We start from the raw sequence: 23,404 nt of genomic DNA, 5'->3' as shown, positions 1-23,404 counted from the left end.
AAGCGAGACTATTTGCATATATATCGATGTAGTTATACTCAATAAAATTGTACAGACCACACATTCTAGACAATGGATTGAAGTATGCAATATTGTTCTTAAATAATTATAGATGGAATATATTCTGATTCCTTAGATTGCGTCTATTAGAAACTTTATAAGAATATTGCTCACACAATGAGTTGCTTCAAGCTTGTCATGAATAATTTTGTGTAGACATATTAAGTCAGCAATTTGTCTTCTTTTGTCCAGGGTCGTAAAGTTAAGTCGTTCCTCATAAGACTGCAGTACGGAACTTAGTCCAAGTTTAAATGATAACAATCTTAGAATTTTTTTTTGTACAGATTCAATAGTTTTTGAATATTTCAAGTAGTGTGGGTTCCAGATAACACTACCATATTCCAATTTGCTTCTGACCAACGAGTGGTACAAGGTTATATACGGGTATGTTATTATATTTTTTCTTATCAAGGATGGTGTTAAGTACCTCTCGCGCTGTGGATTCATTCTTCTAAACATTTTTATTGTTTGCATGTGTGTATTGTACGTGGAGATATTGATATTTCCACGTTTTTTGAATTTCTGGATACAGGGTACATTTTTTTCGATCACCAGGAATTTAAGAGAAACGGTAATGGTTGGTATAAGTGTGTATGATTAGAACTGTTCAGTAGTTGACTGAGCGTTTCGAACATCTGTTTTAACTCGACCGTTTGCCATTTCATATGGCTGTATATTTATTTGCGTGTTCCGTTTCCGTTCTGAAAATCTGCTGCATCCACTTCAAGAAAGCCTTACTTTGACTAAATGCCTAACTTTCAGTTTTCAGTAGAGGTTATTTTTTCAAATGTGAAATCAGCGTGTTTGATTGGACTTATAGTAGTATTATTATTATTCATATCTTTTCTATGTTATGGTGCCTGGCTGCCTGAAGAGAGTTAGAGAGAAAAAATAATTGTCACTGAGATATTGACTTTGCTTTGGACAAATTGTATAATTACTTTTTTTACTTTAAAAAAAATGTTATATAAAATATACGTTTTTTTTAAATTAAGGATGTAAGCATTTAAGTATCAAATTATAAAAATCTTGTGATTTTAGAGAAAATTTGGTTGCGTACCTAAGTAGGTTTAATGTATAGATACGTATTTAAAAATATATATTGACGAAACAAACCGTCATACATTTAAGTATAAAAAATCTACATTCGTTTTTTCTGGCGACCACCCGGTCCATCTCATCACAATTACAACACACCAAACCAATACAAAAAGTGATATAAAGCCATGAAAAGTGGTGAAACAAAACTAGGTTACGTAGATAAATATTTAATCTAGTTTTTGTTTCATCACTTTTTAAAGGTGTGTTTAATTATCATTTTGATGAAATATCTTGGAACCGTCATATGCACGAAAAAATTTAAAGTGTCTCTTTAAATGCAACTAAAGCATTTGTCAAGAGATTTTTGCTCTATTTCAACGAGTCGCGTTTTATTAGATATTTTCACAATTTTCGCTTAATTTTCACCCTTTTTAATATTAGCGCGCTCCCTCTAACATTCGTATTAACATCTCTCTTTCAAGCCATCTTTGAACGCTTACTACGGGGCCGTAAGGGATATGTATTTAATGAAATCTAAAAATAATGATTTCACTTAGTTGGTAAGTTGTTGTTAATTTAGTTTTATCTCATGTGGCATCCCTGTCATTTTCCCATTTCTGGAGAGATATTCAGCATCAGTGAGATCCAAAGGTGTTCAATTTATGAAATATTGTTTCAACCCAAATAGCAGGTGAGTCAATTTGGTGTCAGAATCAGTCGAGTGTTATTACGTTCCCGGTATCATCTCTCAAATAATATTGGACCGAACGGAAACCACGACATTCCTGCCTTCGTCCGTTTCAACTAATCGATGATGATGTTTCCGAGAATGTACTTATTGCTTAGTCAAATCGATCCAAATTTTTTTCACTAGTCATCACGCCATTTTCTCGCGGCAGATATGATTAAATACTATTCAAATCTGTCTTGGTACACACTTCTTGCTCCATCCACATTCATAATGTTGATGGAGCAAGAAGTGAATGAGAATGACAACGTCTTGATAAGTATTTGATGTAATCTTTCGTACCTGGTCACTTTGTAGTTCTTTATTCCTTACATCATTTGTCTTTGAATTAATTTTTAATCTCCACATTCTGTCATAAATTGTTTTATGAACATACGAATCAGGAATCTCATTGACTTACATCCTTCCACTGTCAGTTCCATGCTTCATTTCCATACACGAGATTTCGTACCGAACTTCAATTCGCCTCCTTCAATTCTTATTCAACTCAGTCCTTCTTTAATGTCCTTATCCGAATTCGATCTCCTACCCAATTTCGGTAAACATTCAGATACGAGCCTCATCCAATTCATACAAATTAAAAAAAAAAACATTAAAATAGGTTCTTAATCAAATTTTTTAAGTTAAATTACTTCACAAAATGTTCTTAGATTCTTAGTTTGGGTTTTATTAAAAAAAGGAAAAAAAACTGACCTAAAAACCAACTTGTCATAAGTCACATTAATAGAAAATGGCTGCGAAATGAACACGAAGAATTTGACAGTATTAATGTATATTCATTTCATTGTAATTAAACTAATACGAAGTGTTTTTTTTTTAAATAATTTGTGCATATCAACGAGGCGCGCCTCTCGATTATTCTAATTTCTTGCAAGTCTCTCCAATTTACTAAAGTGTATAATTTATCGACCTGTGTTTTATCTTTTCCGGATGTTCTATGTTTAAAATGTTCACACAGAACATTACGGAACAATCTTCAGTTATAGAATAGGAACCGTTAAGTGTACAGTATTTTCACAAATCGCATCCATATCGCCTGGCCCATCCAATGTGCATCCGCAGTCCACATGCCGGAGATGAAACAGCTCGGAGATTCGCATCGACTTTATGACGTCGGCAACGGCAACATGTGCATTTTATTATTCATGTCCCAACATCGACAGTGCGTACAAAACACAGTAGACCCGTCGGGAGACCGCAGACGTCAGCCGAATTTAATCAAATGATTTTTTTTTAAATATTCATGTGAATAAAATTCGATCTTATTTAGTACATTTAGTTGCCTAGTCATACCTTCTGCATTCTGCATCTAGTTATAATCTATCTACGCTCTTATTTAAGCTGACAAGCTGACGTTGAAGATAACCTGCCAGTATTACCGTTGAGTCAGTTATTCATTATGCATTTTAACCCTTACCACTCCTTTGTCGAGTGTGGCTCGACATTATATTTTTTACACCAACTCCTATGTCGAGTCATACTCGACATTATAGTAACGCAATTTCGAAAAATAATTTAAATTATCAAATGTATTTTTTTTTCTTTTAAACACTTTATATCTCATTCTGAATATTCCGAATACGCAAAATACATATATCTCGTCAAGTTTCGGTTTTAGATAATTTTTAAAATCATATTATTTTTAACCTTGTAAATGCACTGCGCAGTTATTTGGTTGCGACGCATGTAAGTAGGTAGGTACTTGCCTGTCTACCTGCGTAACAATAGGAAGCGCTGAGGGATTTCTCCCAACACATAACAAAGGATTCTTATACCTATTCACTTGTTATCACATAATATTTTGTTCTGTTTGTGTATTTACATTTGTTTTTACTGTTTTTAGTAGCAAATATTTCGTGGCCGAGAAAGCACTGAAAAAGTTTAAGTGAATAAGGGCATATTAAGTTGTTAATTTTATATATTTCTATGTTTTTTGTACTCTATGTAAAGAAAGAGTAATAAAAATTACATATTTTAAAATTTTTTGTTTAACTTTTTATCGAGGCCACTTTTTATCCCTTTTTTGTAAATTAATTAAGGAGTTGGTAGTAGGTAATTAAAAAAAAATTAGGAGTGCAAAAAGTTAATACACCTTCAAGACGTACACGCCATACAGCAAATATTTATTCTAGCTTAAAAAGCAATTCAATTCATCAGTAATTTCGCACCGTGCTCTTCATACCTTCAATCATATTTGCCTCTGCTCAACCCTAACATAGATTTTATTTATATTTATTTGGATTCACTGCATAGAGCAAAGCTTATTTATTTAAATCCAGTATAAAAATATAACGGAAAACGAGCTCATGCAGGTGTTCTTTTCCTGATAAATATAATAACCAAATGCGACAATATTGGTTTTTTATGAACACTAACTGAGTCTTTGTTAGTAATTTCTTCAATTCATTATTTAAAGGCCTGCAGTCCCGTTTTTAACAGAAATACGAATAATTTGACCAGCTTTTTAATAAATTAGTAATATATTATATCGGTAAGTTTTCTCCGTGTGCCCACATTTAAAATGAGCATTATGGCAATGGTATAAACTATTCAATGCGTTATATCACTTCTCACACCTACAAACACACTCACACTTATGCACTATGTACGCATGTCACACTACAGTCAAAAACGAACTGCTACGAACATAGGCACAGTCACAATGCAAATTTTGCACGCTTAGTAGGTACCCATCGTATAAGATCTTTGTGAGATGTTATAACCGAACCGAGTTTCGTATTATGATTCGCCGTCTCCGAAATTTTGTTGGTCGTTCGGCAGCACTTCATTTTTCCTTTATTTTTTCCCAATATTTTTTTACACATAAGTTATATACTCAATTAGGTGCTCTGGTAATTACTAAAGGTACCTACCGCAATAAGATATTACAAGGAAATATAACATATTATTATGTAGTATAGGTACCCACTATGGAATATTTAATTTCTGTAAATAATTTCATCGCTGTATCCAATATACTGTTTATTTCTAGAATATACATAAATAAAATTTCTATTAATATTGGTACTGCGAACTTTGAACTTAACGTATGTGCTTCACTTTGTTTTGAGCGTGGAACCAAACAGGCATCCGCGTTATTATTCCACCCCTCGCTTATGATGTGAATATTTGAAGTAGTACGTCCTTGAGACGAATAATTATTATGCGAATGTTTACACAAATTAATTTGTTTTCCAGCCCGCGCCGCATAGATCGTTAAACGAACGGATTCGAGAGATGCTTTCTAAATTATGTTTCTGGAGTATGGTGTCACATTTGGAAGCCGCGCAGCATGCCATATGGCTAGCGACGCGACGCTCTGTTTATTCTGTTTTCCCATTGTATATTATTATTATGATCACTAAAACCCTCTGTTTTAACTATTTCAAAACTATCAACACATGTCTTGTTTTCGTTTCGGTCCATTAGCATTTTACAATAATCGATTGTATTGTTATTCGTGTTATGCTACGTATAAAAGGTTTGCGGTTGCTTCGTTCCTTTCCCATAATTAATTCGTGGCTTGGCTCGCGGAAATGTTGTCCTGTTTAAATGCAGCATTATGCTACGTATAGTTATATTATATATATATTATATTATAGTTATATGCGCTGCTCATCATATGCAGAAGTCAAAAGAGCCGCACAAGACAGGGAAGAATGGAAGAGGAGATTAGACGAAATTGCTGCAAACCAATCCCAGGATTGAAACCAGAGAGAGAGAGAGAGTTATATTTATACGGACCCTTAGATTTTTTATATATTTTTTTTATAGTGCATACCTCACAAGAGTCCCAACTGCTCCCGTCTGGAGCCAGTGAGACTATGGCATCCCCAATTGGGGGATGTTGTGAGGCTGAAGGTAAGTGGGGAAGGGAAAGAGGAAAGTTGGGAAGTACCTGGCTATTCAGATCTAGTCACTAAACACGGCTAAAGCCATTTGGAGCAACGTTTCAATTCTGAATGGTGGTCTTACACCAGGGCGATACTGGTAGTATCTTCCACTCTGGAACGTGCCGCAAATATTCTATATATTATTTTAATTAATTAATTGTGAAATAACACAAATTAATCAAATAAAATTTATTTGCGCACGCCGGGTTTGAACCCGCGACCTTCGGAATGGCAGTCCAATGCGTTACCACTGGACTATGCCGGCCGTCGATTTTGCACAATCTCTACTTAAATTCTGACAATTTGTGTTACAATCTCTCGAATGGTGTTTCCTGCCGTCAAATTGTACATGTTGGCGCAAAATGACCTTTATGGTTTGAAATTTTTTTCCGAGTAAATTTTGCCATATTTTTGTAAAAACATTTTTTTTAAAGAAAGCCAAACATTCCCGGGTTACGAATAACCTGAAAATAATTGAAATACTACTACTACCACCACAGTAAGCGGAACATGTTGCTTGTGTTGTGATGGAGCCAGCCGAGGAATTGAACATCAACAGTGGGACACCGACCGTATTGATGTATTATATTTAGATGAGACATGAAGCGAAAAAAAAGGTTCCGCTTTTTTACCTACAACTGACCTCGAACTCTCCCAACATTCTTACTAAAACTACCCTATCCGTTCTACGCACCGCTTATCGCGTTCTAATAGTGGAATAAGTTTCAACGAGATATTAGTACGCAGTAGCGCCTCTAATTGTAGCTCTATGTATACAAATAGGGAATTTTATTGACCTAAATGTGAAAGATTACGTCTCGCAAATGGTGGCCATTTTCTGCTTCGCATCTTCCTGCTCATTCCAACACATTTACCACCATCTTTCGCAAAATTTCAGGTGTGGTGGCACGGATTTATTTCATGGTGAATATTGATTTCAATTAGGGAATGGTCGCTGGCTTATTGACGTACACTCACACTTTTAAATAGGCCCAAAGAAAACAATCGGGGGCTATTAAGTCGCCAGCTACTGCGTGAATTAATTCTCTCGTCGAATTGACCGTTTCCCCAAATACCCCAAAAGTCTTTTCGATTGAAATAAAATAGTTATAACGAATTTAAACCACAGAGGTCTTTTTGCGTCACCTGTATAAACACAAATCCTTCTCTGTCAGAAATTTCCTTCTTCAGTTCGTAGCGTAATTTTCATCATGAGCTATGGAGCTTTGAAATAATAATTTAACTGTCAAAAAATAAGACAAGATGCCGTATTTTCTGTAACTTTTTCAATAGGAAAAATGGTTCCATAATAACTCAACACAGTGACAATTCAACACACCTTTAAAAAGTGATATAAAGTCATTAGAAACGATGAAATTTTTTTTTTTTAACCTAACCTAACCTACTTAACCGAGTTAATAAAGTTTTTGTTTCATCACTTTCCATGACCTTATATAACTTTTTAAAGATGTGATGAATTATCATTGTGATGATTTATCCGGTCACCGAAAAATATAGAAACTCAGCGAAAACCGAGTAGTACGTAACTACTAGAATTATTATAAAAACTGTACAAACTGACTTGGAAGAATTCATTAAAATGGACTCACCCAAGTGTGCTTGAATTTGAGATGCATTTCTACAAATTTTACCCAAAAAATAATCTGGGGGAGAATTACTGGAAACATGATAAAGGAAGCAGCTACAATCATAAGAAGAGTCCAGTGCATTGCGGATAGACATTGTGTGAAATTAAATTTGACTAAATTTACTAACAAAATGATTATATTGTGTTATGTTTATTAAATTAAAGAAAAATGGCAGAACCTGCAGATAAGCTGCTTGTGGCAGTACAGCGTGACTACTTTTGTATCGTTATTAAAATTGTAGTAATATAAATGTTTTATAATAAAAATAATAAATTAATTAAAGGTAATCAAGTTATTTAAAGATTTTTTTGCTTGTCTAGGTCCAATAGTACACCCAGCAATGTTATTTTGCATTGCTATACACTATTTTTCGGTGTATACAAAATTTTAAATTTTAGAATAACGATTTATTTGTTTCGCAACCCTGCGCTTTAAAAGTTAAAAAAGTTAGTGTTTATTTGTATACAAAACAATAACGGCTAGTAAAATTCCAACGCCTGTCCTCGCGCCGGCCGCTAACACCTTCCGCAGCTTCTGATCTCCCTCCCTTCCAAATTCCGATATTAATTATTATTAATAAATACCCTCGAAACTGAACCCAATTTACTAACAAAAAAGCAACCGCGAAATCTTGCTTCAGTCATGTTTTAGATATTCATGCCCCGCAATTTTAAAAACCATACGAACTTTTGTTCTAAGAAAGTTTCCTTTACGTATGATTTCCCGGTTCCATGACAACTCAGGACAGTGGCAATTCAAAACACTTTTGGGACTTGATACAAAGGCATAAACGTGATGAAATCTGGCCTGTAAACCTATCCTAACCTAACCTATTTAACTTAATATTTCATCACTTTTCATGACTTTTATTTTACTTTTCAAAAATGTGATGAATTGCCCGCTTACCGTTGTCCCGTGATGTAAAAAATAATTAATGATACCTAGAATATCTCGAGTAAAAATTATTATTAAATATTTAACCTTTCGTAATATTATTAAGGATTGAAACAATATTAATAAAATCATGGTATGTATTCATTGAGATATGGAGTACTTCCCTACCATTCTTTTCTCCATTTGCTATTCCATCTAGCCTCACAATATAACCCAATTGTGGATACCATAGTTCCACTGGTTTCGGAGTTCAGATTCTTGTGTGGTGTTCTCGAAATTTGAGTTTCCACTGTCCTGACGTCTGCTCTATTTATTGAACTACCTTTACACACGGTGGCGATTTTTCGCGAAAACGGCGCTATTCAAATTATCCAATTATTATTTCAGGTTTTACCCGTTCGCGAAATTCACCATATGTTTGCAAGCTGCTGGGTGATTTCACTAAATCTCTGCAGAATCCACCTTTTTATGTGTCGCTTCTAGGTGGTTTCACTAAATCTCTGCTTTAAAAAAAAATTATAATACATTTTTTTTTATTTGGATTTTTCGGTAAAAGTTCTCCCCGCTTTGTCACCGACTGATCGACTTGTCTGATTTTATTTTTAATGAAAAAGGTTTTGACAAAATTTCCTTATATTGTTAAGCATCTTTTGAATCACTACAAAACATGTTTTACGTAATATGCTGTTATTAAAGAAGGCTGGTAATGTGACACGACAATTCCCCCCTACCCACGTTTTGCCATATTATGAATAATGCGCTCTTCGCATATAATATCTTCAATAGCTTTGAGGCATGAGCCTACGCAGTGCATTAGTTCATTATTTATTACCATAAAATATCTATACGAATTCCTATAGATGACTAAAAAATTACAACATGTTTGTGTCCATGTTTGCCGTCACCAAAATTTGAATGTCAACAAATGCCACCGTTATTATAGAAATACGAACTCGCTAAAAATGTGTGCCTCATAATATTTTTTTCCGGTGGATTATAGGCATTTTACTCAATCGTAATACAGCACACTTGTTTATTTTACATAAAGTACTGATGACATTCTGTTCAATACTAAACGTATGTGTGTTGTGTTAACTTATGAGAATAATAATAAAAAAGTGTTATTGTTTATCCCTGGAAAATATGCAAGGGAATAATCTTATTTTAGTGTACGAAAGGGGACGAGTCAAAATAAGTTCTAACGAAAAGAGAAAACTCATCCTCTTGTCCTTCCTCTGTTTTTCAAATATTTTTTCATATAATTTTTTATTAGTTAAATACAAAGATATTAGAAGAACGAGATGTGCTATGAGCAGTTCATACTGTGTGGAACTGTTTTGCCCAGTGTCGCCGGTTTTCTTCACCAATACTATTGCACACATCCGCACTAATACATAGAACAGATTTCTGTGCGTACACGTCCCGATAGTATTCAACGTACCCTAATTAGGTAGTACTCCGCCTACGGTCCGGCGGCCAACATAGCATATCTCGTTCTTCTAATATCTTTGGTTAAATATAACATTTTTGTGTTGTGACATGAAATCATGTACGAAGTTATCGTTTCATTTTAAATTATTAAACATTAAATTTATATATTTAAAAAAAATAAATGTTACTAACTTTGAATACCCGTAATAACTCCCCTTTTTTCACTTTAAGTAATAACTCCTCTTTGCACACAGCTTTGTTAATAATATTTTTCCTCTATTAAAGTTTTGTTTACGTTTATTAGATGATAGTCTTAGAAATAGTAGAAGATGTCAGAAAAGCCAAAAAGGGCCAAGAAAAAATGAGAATCTCAAAAAAGTCTTAAAATAGTATTTATTATTCATTGGAATTTTAACTAATTCTACGGATTTTTCATTAAAACTTGCCGTTTTTCGCCGTTTGACGGACATTTTTTAAATTGTGTTAAAAAATCAAGGCTGCTTTTTCGCCGGCGTTTTTATAAAACCGACGATTTGTAGTCAGATCGGAAGTTGATAGATATTTCACCGGTGACCGTGACGAGGGTAAAGGTCAGTGCGGAGGAAGAAATGCGAGAAGAAAGGTTCCGCGCGCCTATAAACACTAAACTCAACAGCTGTTGGAGTTTGGAGCGGGTACCTCTGTATATATACAAGGCCGGAATCACAGAACAATTCTCAGGAGTACCTACTCTCAATGGTGAAGGTTAAAATTGAGATTAACCTTAAGTCTTTAGTAGTAGATTTAATCTAATTGACACTCGGTACAAGGTCTAGCTTCAATCTTTAAGACGTTCGAGATCACATCAATTTTGCTCACGATCAAATATTACGCATCAAAATATTGTCTCATTTTTTTTTACTGCTCAATATCCTTCGATTTTCTTTTTAGCTATTAAGTTCTCTTTTTAAGACTTGAGTAATCAATCACATCCAAGCTATATTTTCATCCATTCTGTAATTAGTTTGTTTTGAAGCATCGTAAAATAATGTTAGGTAACTTTCTGGGAAGATTAATCGCTCGAGAAAAGTCACGCTTGGGTTATCCCGGAAGACGCGCCAGACCTCAAAATGTTATCTTGATCGTTTTTTAGATAGGTAGGTTATAACTTTCTAAAAATTAAAACATAGGTACCGTCAAATGGGGTTACACTACGTTCCCAAGGGTGTCTGTTCGTAGTCTATTTTATTTTTATAAAACTGCTTGCAAGTACTTTTGCTAAACTAGTTCGAAAAGCTTTTTTAACATTCGATACTATCGGTGTTCACAAATACACTCAAACGCGTCCTCTTTAAAAAAAATGATTAGCCAGTAAATAATTCGTATTCTTTCAAATCTTATTTAGATTTTTTCTCGAACAAATTTTTTTTCAGTACATCATTTGAAAAATGTTTTGTCTATCCAACTAGGAGGAATTCCCGTTTTAGGACAGACAAATTCTAATAAAAAGTCATTATTCGGCTTATCGAAATCTCGTCTATTACTTGTTCCAGTTTAAACAAGTTGTGGTATTGTTTCGCAGTCCCGGCCTCAGGATCTGAACCCGGGCGATCGTGGTTCATGCATCTCGCGTCGGTGATGTAGTTGGGAGTTGGGAGGTCACCCCCCCCCCCCCCCCTCCCCCTCCCTGTCGAGGCGGCGGCCGGCACCAGTCAGCCGCGCAGTCGGCTCGCCCGCTGCACGCGCCATCAGCTCTCCCGCAAACAGTAGCTCTTGCTCCAAACAAACTATCTAATAATTGCACCTGCCGAGCAAACCGTTCAAATTCTGATTCACTTTAATTAAAAAAATAACTGCCTAACTCACACCGGAGCTCCTGATTTGTTTTTTAGACGAGGAAATTGCATACAAAATAGCGTCAAGAGCACATATCGTGGTCGTTAAAACGATACTTCAATAAATTTTATTTATTTATCCATTTATATAGTGGTGAAAAATCCGAGACTCCATTCCTCCAGTTTTCAGTCTAGTGTCAAGTGTGTACTACCTTTGTTCCCGAGACTCGGTAGTTCAAGTTGTCCCAATAAGTGATCTCATTGCGAGAAGTTTCGGTGTCCAGTGCACTCGTCTGTATCTGCAGCGATCTGTTATTGTTGTTGTCCTCTCTCTGTTACTCTTCGAGTGCTAATCCGATATTTCGGACTTGCGGAACGCTAATTGCCAAAGGCTGCGCCAATTTATTTAGTCTAAATAGCTTTTGCCGCTGTCTCGACTTGTGTTTGTGTTTTGCAATTTATTTTACAGTTATTTTGCAACGTTTGCAGTACTGAAATAATTGACGTTATTATTGACAACACGCTCAAAATCGACAAGGGTAAGGATAAACAAAATGAATTATATCAATTAATAAAATAATAATACGTCTAGCCCCAATCAATTAGAAATGCATGCAAATGTACAGTATCAAAATATTATCAAAGATCAGGCGCAATACTAGAGAGTAATGCATGTGCTACTTTAGTTAAATTTTGTTTAAAGTCTGAGCCGGTGTTGCAATGTTGCCATTAGGAAGCACACGGCCCATTGTGCGATAGTAAGTTGGTTGGCTGGCTGCTGTTGTTGGTCGGCCGTCACCTGCGCGACTCGACCGCCATAGGTTTCTATCGATACAGGTTTTGCTCTCGGCTTAGTCATGCCTCCCACAGATGTATTACTCACAACTACCATCGCGCGTCGTTACTTATAATTAATTGCGCCACCAAAAGGTCGACCTGTACCCGGAAAAGGTTCGACCGTGTGTTTACCGCATGAAAATAATATTTGCATGACCGTCTGGACTGCAATTACCCGACAAAACCAGGTCACCAAATGTAATGCATTTTCGTTTTCAGTTTTGCATAACATTTAAAAGGTTTTAAAGTAAAAGTTAGGCTGATTCATAATATTTAACAAGTTAGTGTAGGTTTTTTCCTTCTTTTAAAACGTACTGAAAATACTTTGAATAATGCACTCGTGTGTGTATAGCTCTTAGCTTGGATCAAACAATTTTTCTAACGATAATTCTCAGTAAAAATTATCTGATGAAATTATTGTGAGCCAAATCAGTCAATCCATCGCGATGTTTCAAGGTGAATCACCGACCGGATGCCTCGCTACACTCCACTGAATTATACATGGTTCCAGGAACGGATCCAGGATTAATTCCAACACAAGAATGCCGTGGGATTCTCTTCAATTGTCAGACTCAAGATTGAACCATAACATGCCATTCAAAAGAGATCTAAGACATGTGATGAGTGATGACTAACTTATTTTTACAATTTTATCGAATTTATCCTCTTCTGTTCTGGGCACATGTTAATATTATGATTCAAAGACAGAACATGTTTTGTTATGTTTGTTTAAAAAATCTTATCTTGGTTAAGTGGTAAAGTGATTGATTTTTCAAACTTTGCACCCTGTTTCAGTACGCTAATGACGGCGTTCTCTTTGCTCATACGTACCAATTTAAATTCTAGGACAAATTAAATCCCCCTCATATTGTCTCAGTCCTAACACAATACGCAAAGTTTTTTTATCCAGGCCTGTCCGTATATAGAAGCGAACGGAACAGTGTCATTGAATTAATAGTAATTTCCACACGATTGATGCCGTTTCATATGATTAGCATTACAATGTGTGTGACGCTTGATTGAATCACCGCATTGCCTCGAGTGGCCTGCTCAACTGATACCTGACTGCTGGATGGTGGCTGGTGGCTGGTGGCTGCGGGCTCGGCGTCCGGGTGTTGGTGAGTTGATACGGTGGTCACCATTCGCCTAACTTGCTCACTTCCCGGGATCCATCTGAGCGCATCAAGCAAAGTTTACATGGTTTTTTTGTCATGTTCAGTTGTATTACCACATTTAAACATTTCTTTACGTTATTTAACCAGTCGTTCATAACGTATGTAACATGAGGAATATAGGTTTTTGTCAGTGTTTTTTAGATACCTCTTTAAGTCTCTTTATTGTAGTTGTGTAACTACGTGAACTTTGTTCGGCGGAGCATGTCGAATTCTTTCAGAAGACTTTTGAATTGAACTGAATACACGTATAGTGGATGAACTAGAACCTATTAACCATCATCTTAACAACAAAGCAGAAAAATTATATGCAATTTGCAGATAACTCTTGAATGGTTAGCTCTGGCGTCATAAGATGAATATCTATACCTTCTTTAATGTACAACTTCTTCATCAACAATTTCTATGTCAACACGTGCATATCATTTATATTCAGTACAACAACGTTATTACTATATTTTTTACTATTTTAACGACACAATATATATTTTTTAGTTAATTCAAATCCTGAGCAAGGTTTGATTGATATTAACGACATTTAACAATTTAGTAAGTGTCTAATTTTAACGGATATTCTTGCGTTTCTACGTGTTTATCTTTACTGGGATCACTTGAACACCATCTCGTCGCGTTATTGTATGGTTAGAACTCATTTTCAAAATACATTGCCCTTGGCACGGTGGGAATCTTTGACCATTGATGACAACACCTGTTAGCCATTAGAGAGCTCTAAAAAGATACTTTTCATCCTAATTTAGATTATATTTTTAATCTACTAGCTGTTGTCCCCCATGTTGACCCAGAGTTTTTCTAAATCAGATGTAAACAGTGAACTTCCTCTTAATTTGAGGGTCGAGTGTACAAAATTTCACCAACCTCAGAGTAAAACTAGATTTATATATCAATTAAATCCACACCGCCAACCCGGCCCACATACTCTTCTTTATATAAATAGATAGATAAAATAGACATCCCTTCAGAAAATACAAATCACTTTTGAGAGATATCGGATATTTTTTCTAAAAACTATCTTGATGTTTTCGAACTCTATTATACTGTATAAAACATTTTAAAACATAGTTTCTTGTTTGTTACGTCCTGGGATGATTTTCGGTACTTAAACGAATTTAAAAGCTGATGCTTGAACAATCTATACTTAGCGCCGTTTCAATAAAAACAGTCGAATCCCAGAAGGTACGAACACTACTTGTATATTTATGACTTAGTTTTTTTCAGTATATTTATTGCCAAATTTAGATTCAGGCTCTGATTATATTAAGCAAACCGTCTTATTAATCACAATCAGCTAGCCTGTGGAAGATCGCCACTTCCTAGCCTTCGTCGTTCCATGTAAGGGTCCTGCACTTAGTTCTGTTACGGTAGAATGAGTCCATCCAACAAGAATGTGTTAGCAATAATCGCACCGTTCGTGCAGAAACACATCCCTTCGACACCACACAATCTCTGCTGATAATTTTCTCCGCGTCCTTGTTTTAAATGCATCCTGGGCATCGAGTTATCAGTGTTGATGTAATTTATCCGTATTTAATGTAGGGTTACCAGATGAATCATTGGATGACAAATGAAATTGAGAATATTTTGGTATATTTTAAATGAAAGCAATAATGAATACGTCCCCGGAAGATCGATCTATATGAAAAATCAATTTTATTCAGGTGAGGCAAAAAACAGTTTCACACGTTCGTCAAAAAAATATTAAAAAAATAACAGCGCAGAAATCATTTACTAATATTTACTATGTATTTAAAATAAATAAAAATAAAAATTGTGATACATAATTGACCGGTCGGTGGCCGAGTTGACATCGCGTTTGGGTCCCACCCAGGCGTAGTGTGTCCAATTCCTCGGCTGGCTAAGTCCTCCATCACAACACAAGCAACATTTTCCGCTTACTGTGGTGGTAGTAGGAGATTTTCAAATATTGTCAGGTTATTCGTAACCCGGGAATGTTTGTCATTCTTTTTTAAAATAAATAAGTAAGAACAATAAAAAAAAACAAAATTTCTGGAAAAAGGATTTATATGCGGTGGAATAACGGTGTATATGTTACATTTAAAGGATCTATGTGCGGTGGAATAGTGGTGTACATGTTACATTTAAAGGATGTATGTGCGGTGGAATAACGGTGTATATGTTAGATTTAAAGGGTGTTTGTGCGGTGGTAAAGCAGTGTATATGTTATATTTAAAGGATTTATGTGCCGTGGAATAGACCGTAACATGTAACATGCGTAACATGTATTTTGTGTATATAAAAATTAAGCGATGTAAAAAGTTATTTGTCTTTTTAATAAAATAAATAATGACGTCACAAAGTGATAACGGGCTACAAGAAACTTTCTTGGAAAAATTAGTATAGTTAATTAATTATACGCGTAGAAAAAAATTCAACCACAGATATTAATAACAGCAGTTTAAAAAAAGAGAGATAAATTCTCCAGGACCTCCCCTGATGCTATAGGTAGATTGATAAAAAAACCGCTCTTTGACCTGATGATCCATATAGATCGTTCTTCCGGGGAGATATTTGCTATCGAAAACAATTTATATGAATTAAAAAATATATTTTTGTGCAGTACCTAATTTTTGAAAAATTATTTTTGTTTTGAAAAATGACAAAATTGCAAAATTGAACATAAAAAATTAACCTACTCTATTATATTACCCCTTTACCCGTAAGTTTAACGGCTTTAGAAAATCATAAGACGATTTAAAAATGGATGGAGTACATTGAGGTGATTTTCTTACGAAAACGGGGCTATATAAATAATCCAATCATTATTATTATTTAATTGTAAATGGAGGACATTTTTTTGGATACCATCTGGTAACCCTAGCCGTATCTAACTCCCGCTGTGGGAACCGACTGTATTGCGGTTTTTTCGGGCTATTAGATAATAATTTCGGTAGTTTTTTAACATCACTCTGATTGAAATTGGTCGACTTGTTTTTTTGACAGGTTAAATGTTCGCACGAATTGAAATTATCAAGACAAATGAAGACGGATTGGTGTGACCGAGTGGCAATAGCTTTCGAACTAATAAACCTTTATGTGACTCTTTGTAGACGATTGGGAGATGTTGCGTGACGGGTTAAGGGAGGGGAATTTGTTAATGCGGTCTTAATTGAATGAGAAAAGACAAAGGTGACCACATACAAGCCGGAACGCCTTGTTCTTATGCTGCCGACAACAACGTTACTCTGCTTTAGTCTTGAACTTCTTACTGGATTCTAGGGGTTCATTCAACTATTTATATTAATTCCATATCAGCACTTTAAAACTATGTATAAATAAGTATAATGTTATTAAATCTATTAAAAGCGATTTCTCAAATATACGAACCGCCCTCCTGTGCTCAACGCCAAGCTGGTCAAGTGTTGTGAGGTTCCAGTCCGGAGGTGGCTATCAAATTCAATTGTCATGCGAAATTGAATTCTGCAAAGTCATCAGCTGGTCGTTATTAGAGGCTGCCAAAGAGTGATTGCACTTTATAATTTCTACGTAAATTATTTTGGCCACGTATAATATAACTTTTTTTCCTCAGTATTATGGGGTGCACGTACCAAAGATTTTGTCGATCTTTTTCATGGTCATTTGTATTTTCGTGCTCGATATACGGAGTAGTCCATTATTTTATATAAGTATGGAATATTCCGTCGGTGTTCAGTTATTTTGAATTATTTTTAAAATGTGTATTTGGTACGCAATTCAATTGTTGTTTTTATGACCGATAAAATATAAGGACGGGTTGCTTCGGAGAATTTGAACAACTCTTCAAATTTCAACGTTAATTTGCGAGTTCTGTGAAAGATATTTTCTAGTTCTGTTATTATTTCAGTTCTGTCAAGCAACTAGCCTTTAATGATATAATATCAGAACTTGAATAGGACTTTCACAGAACTCGCAAATTAACGTTGAAATTTGATGAATTGTTCAAATTCTCCGAAACAACCGGTCCTAAGTAATGACATTTAATATATATTCATGATATGATTAGGTACTGTTCTGTCACATTAGTTTAAAATGCGCACATTTCTATTACGTAGATTCCATTGTGATGACTAACCCTCATTTGGACTCCATAATAATAATATAATGTATTTTATTTAATACGGACTTACTTACCAGACGGAAATATCGGCGTAAAAGGCTTGGTAATGATATCATCGTGTAACCGCCTAGAAAATTGCGCATGCGTAATTTGTGTGTGTATACGTACCAAGGTAACCCGTGTTTGTAGACTTTTGTCATTGTTTATATACTTATGACATTTAATATATATTCATGATATGATTAGGTACTGTTCTGTCACATTAGTTTAAAATGCGCACATTTCTATTACGTAGATTCCATTGTGATGACTAACCCTCATTTGGACTCCATAATAATAATATAATGTATTTTATTTAATACGGACTTACTTACCAGACGGAAATATCGGCGTAAAAGGCTTGGTAATGATATCATCGTGTAACCGCCTAGAAAATTGCGCATGCGTAATTTGTGTGTGTATACGTACCAAGGTAACCCGTGTTTGTAGACTTTTGTCATTGTTTATATAATATTTAGTACTGATATAATGAAAAGATTACAATGATATGAGTAGAATTTTTTACTACCTAAAATTATGGCGAGCAATATGTGCTAATACAGGTTTATTTGTTTAAGTACATATACCAATATAAATTCTTAATCCAATGTTTGTGATGCAGCTTTGAATTTAATTTGCATTGGGCAAACTGCGCTGTATTATGAATGCATTTTGAATGGTTACGGAGGTGTAATAAATCTTTTGTCATCTTTAACAACGTTTGAATTTCTTCTTTTTGCAACATTAAGGCGATGCACTACGTCGTGTAATATTTTAAATTGAGCCGCTATCAATTACAACCCTTACGTAGATGGCGATAAGGTTTAAATTCCCGCTTAACACCATCCGCCTGTTCTGATTTATGCAAGAAAAAAACATGGCCAAAAAGTGCCTTTTATTTTATTTTGTGGATGTTTAGGCATAAATATTTAATTTTTTTCGATCATTTTACAAATAACTTAATTTGCCACATTATACAATAAAATCATAACCGAAAATGGGTTCATAAGTAGGAGATTTTGAACTTTAAAGCAGTTTTCATAGGCCTTTACACTATTTTTTTCTGGGCTTATAAAAAGACTTATCTAAAAAATATTCGATTATTTCAAAGGCCAAGATGTATTCTACTCGCAGTATTTAATTAAAGCATCTAAAACATTTCTAGACGACCAAATTTTCAAACCAAAAACACATGATTTTCCATTACTTCGTATGGCATCGCCTTAAAGCGAAGCTTCACTAAGGACGGGTTCTGTGAAACAATGTGAACAATTCATCAAATTCCAAAGTTGATTTTCAAGTTCTGTGAAGGTTCTATTCAAGTTCTGTTATTATTTCGGCTTTGTTAAACAACTGGTCAATTATGATATAATAACAGAACTTGAAAGTCAACTTTGAAATTTGATGAATTGTTCAAATTTTTTTAAACAACCCACTCTTTAAGTGAAATCACTCTTCAGATTATTTTTTACCACGAATCGGTTTACATTATGAATACCAAAAATATGATTTGAATAAATTGAAGCTTTTACTTTCGTTTCGCTTGGGTAAAATGAAAATAAAATTCAGTAACAACTTTTTTCTTTTGAACGTATTTTGAAGGTTATACCCACCAATGTAATATATCACTGAAGAATAAGATAATACTAATAAATCTAAACGAAACAGAACAAGACACAGAAAAATAAAAAGATAAAGGCCTTAACTAGGAATTGAACCCAAGATCTCTTGTCTTTCCGGGACAGGTGTCTTAAACCACTTGACATATAATGATAATGTTATCAGAAAACAGAAGATAGCCACTACTTGCTGTAATTATCTTTACGACCAGCAATAGCAGGATACAGCTCCCATTTTATCCATTATGAATTCAACATTGCCTTTGTTCTGGAGTTTTCTCAGCTGCAAAGATCATTAGGGACATTACTAGAAAGCCAAAAATCCACGAAGAGGGCGACTATTGTAAGAAAAATAGACCCCATTCTAGTTAAATGGTGGGTACTTCGGAATTCGACAATTTCAAAGGTACTGGTAGATTTTCAGGAAATCCCTTTTCCGACTATATAAAGTTTCCTTATCGAAGTGACATCAAACACCGCGAACAGGGCTGTATTTATTAGAGCTGTTGTTATTTTTGAAGCTTAACTCAAGTCGCTAGTTGTAGGCTTACTTGGCAGTTAAATAAAGTACCCAGTGAAAGGATCACGCCCCCAGAAGCGGGTATTCAAGTTGGATACATGTATGGACCCTACAATGTTTTCACTGTAATTTGCTATGCCTTAATCTCAGTCAGCGATCTTAGTAGTTCATAAACTTGGCTTTTCCACAGTAGTTCATAAGGGTCAAATACTTAACGAATTTCACATGTAACAAGAATAGCAAAGCAAATAATGACAGCAGGCAGCATACAAAGTTAACATATCCAAGGTTAATGTAGATTTCCATCAACCAAATGAAAAAAATAATATAAAAACGCCTCTTTATGTGAAACTTAAAAAATATACATATTTTATTCCACCCTAACCTTTCGAGTTTGCAACCGAAATATAGGTTACACTTTACAACCTTTAAACCTTTAGAATGTCGGTTTCTTGTAAGTTCACGGATAAAATTTGCTAATTCATTAAAAATCTGGTCAAATTATTCGTATTCCTGTTAAAAAACGGGACTGCAGGCCTTTAACGGATGAATTGACAGATTTACTTAAAAATTATCAGTAAAACACGAACGTGTTATGAGGATGTCGGAATAAGTGTTCATAAAAATTAAAATATTGAAATATAAGATAATTATGAGAAAGCAATCAAAAAGATATATAGTGACTTAGAAACATTGTCAAAATGGCTCGAACTAAATAAATTAAAACTAAATGTAAATAAGACAAAATACATGCATATAGGCAGAACAAATACGCATGAGGAACCAAAGGTTTCTATAAATGGAGAAATCATAAAAAAGTGGAAGAAATTAAATATCTAGGTGTTATTATAGACTCAAAATTGAACATCTCAAAAAATGCAGACTATACAATTAAAAAAAATTGCAAAAAAATATCATTTCTTGGTAGAATCAGAAACAAAGTAAATAAAGAAACATGCCAGATAATATACAATACAATTATATCACCACACTTTAATTACTGTTCAAGTATTCTTTTTCTCTGCAATAAAGAGAAAATGAAAAAAATGCAAATACTGCAAAATAAAGCAATGCGAATAATACTTAAGCGCAACATATACACACGGATAAGAGACATGTTAAAGGAGCTGAATATTTTGACGGTGAAGCAAACTGTGTATTTGAATGTACTTATTTTTATACATAAAATTAACATAGGGATGATGTCTAAGGAACTGAAAAGAAAAATAAATTACAATAACGAGATACACGGACACGGGACGAGAAATTCTAAGCAAATTAGATTGCCAACAAGAAAAAAAACAAGCACCCAAAAATCTCTGATGTACCAGGCCGTTCAACTCTAAAACAAAATCCCGAAGGAAATTGCTGTGATAGAAAATATTAATAAGTTCAAAAATGAATTAAGAAAATATGTCTATCTCAATTATTAATGTTTCTTTTTTTGTGACTTTATTGAAATATTTAAAGAAAGATTATGTTTGCCAAACAATGTACATGTTTATATGTTTATAAAACTATTAGCACACACGAAGATGTGAGCTAACTTAAGATTAATAAATTAATAAATAAATACATTTCATCATCATGTTTATCACGAAAGGCATGAACACCTGTTCCGATATATTCTGAATGGACTAATATATTTTATTAGGTAATGGCTTGCAATCAGTGGCGGCCGGTGGTCAAAATATATGGGGGTTCACCGGATTACAACATTAAGTCATAAAATAAATTAAATAAAGGTACATACCTATTTATAAAGAAGTTCTATTCTCTGCTCCTTTTGTTTAGCGAAGACCTCTATCAATGCTTAACACTGATAGTGCGATCAGTCTGTCCTGGTTCAACGTGTTTAAAAAAGATTTTATTCTTTTTGACGTTGAGAAACATCTTTAGCTTTCAACTGAGGTCATTCCAAAGGTCATGAATGGTGCACAAAAGTTTTAGTAATTTCACAGTCTCGGGAAAGTCTTCTAATAAACAAGTACTATAAAAAAATTGTAAAATTGATAAAGGGCCGTTAGCTTTTGAAAAATCGTCGCGGGCGTAAATTCTACAGAGTTCACTTTTACTGAACTTTATTTAGGAAGTCATACGTTTTAAACGTAACATTGAAATCATGTTCTGGGAAATTTGACCTTTATCGATTTTTATTAAATAGCTCATTATGGTGTTTAACTTAGGCACGGTAGCCAGAATCCAATTGCATTCTGATGTCAACTTTTCCTAAAACCTTTAAGCTCAAAACTTTTTGTAAATGTAAATGATAAGAATTATGTTTTTTGATTTTTTAAGAAAGGTGAGTTACATCAGTAACACCGCTGATTGTCCAAACTGAATCAACATCGTAAATTAAACACGTAAAACAAAATAAACTATTCAATTGATCACATGCACAGAGCTACGAAGCTTTGTTATACATTGTTTTGTTAAATGATCGAGTAAACTTCTTCGATCCAGATTTTCACTCTTGTTTTATTATCAGTTCAGATTTTAGGTGGACAGGCATTTTTTATTATCACTTTGTTTTCAAAACTCGACCTATTGTTCTTAATGTATTCCACATTCAAACTCATTCTTAATTTATACTTTGAACAAACACAAAAGTAATCATAAATTAGTATAACCTGCAATTGATAACCCTATTAATAATTGATATACAAGATCGATATAACCTGCAATTAAACTTAAAAACTTTCGCAGAGTAAGAACATTTTTTAATTCAACAGACCGTGCCCGGCAACGGCGAGTACTGACTAAACTGATAAGAAGTAATCTGACCATCACTCATCTCTTAATGACATGTTTTATCTTAAATGCTTGTATCCAAGAAGCGAAACATTCGCTGAAAATAGCAGATGGTAAATTGAAACCACGATATCGACAATAACATTAAACATACGCGTTTTAGTTTAACTTTCTACTGAATAAACCGTTCCTTCTGATGTGGTGGTAAAACCCCGAACGCCGTCCATGATATGGTATTATTTGCAAAGAATAGTATGAACTGGTATGTACCCACGCTTTCGACTGTTCCACAGAATATGCGACAAAGCAGTTAAATTTTGGATCGCAATCGAAAACGAACCGCTACGAACATAGGCACAAGTCAAAGTCGGTCTGCAAGTTAAGCGCGCTTAATAAGTAGGTACCTTTTGAATGAGATATTATAACCGAACCGAGTTTCGTATTGTGATTAGTCATGTCGGAAATCTTGTTGGTTGTTCGGCGCTCGGGAGCACATATTAGCTGGCCGCCACTGCTTGCAATCACGTTTTTTTACAGGATTTTAATATATCAGCCATACTCATTTTTCTCCGTGTTTAAACATGAGCCAATATTTACCTTAATAAATTCAGAAAAGTTATCACATAAATAACTTGTTCGGACGACTGATGTACGAGTACCAAAATCGCAATATTTCTAGAAGGGTTTTCAATAAAAAGTGAGAATATAATATTAAACTAGTAATTTGTGACGCCGCAGATTTTTCTACGCTCCAACAACATTTTTATGGCAGATTTTCAATAGCTTCTTTCATATTCATTTGTCAGACGCAGTGTTTGTTGTCTCGCATTGTTAGCATCTCAATTTCTAACACAATGCGGGGAG

At 34.5% G+C, this 23,404-nt stretch overlaps 1 protein-coding gene across 1 annotated transcript in view; it reads left to right on the top strand.

Annotated features, from left to right (window-relative positions):
- Eip63E (cyclin dependent kinase Eip63E) overlaps positions 1-23,404 on the top strand; it is a 272,783-nt gene that overhangs the window by 29,610 nt on the left and 219,769 nt on the right. The window lies entirely within an intron of this gene.

The sequence above is a fragment of the Hesperophylax consimilis genome, chromosome 7 (genome assembly GCF_061612785.1).
Source record: "Hesperophylax consimilis isolate HC1 chromosome 7, BYU_Hcon_1.0, whole genome shotgun sequence".
NCBI classification, from domain to species: Eukaryota; Metazoa; Arthropoda; class Insecta; order Trichoptera; family Limnephilidae; genus Hesperophylax; species Hesperophylax consimilis.
Note: the sequence above shows the minus strand (reverse complement) of the source record. Positions and strands in the feature narration are given on the sequence as shown.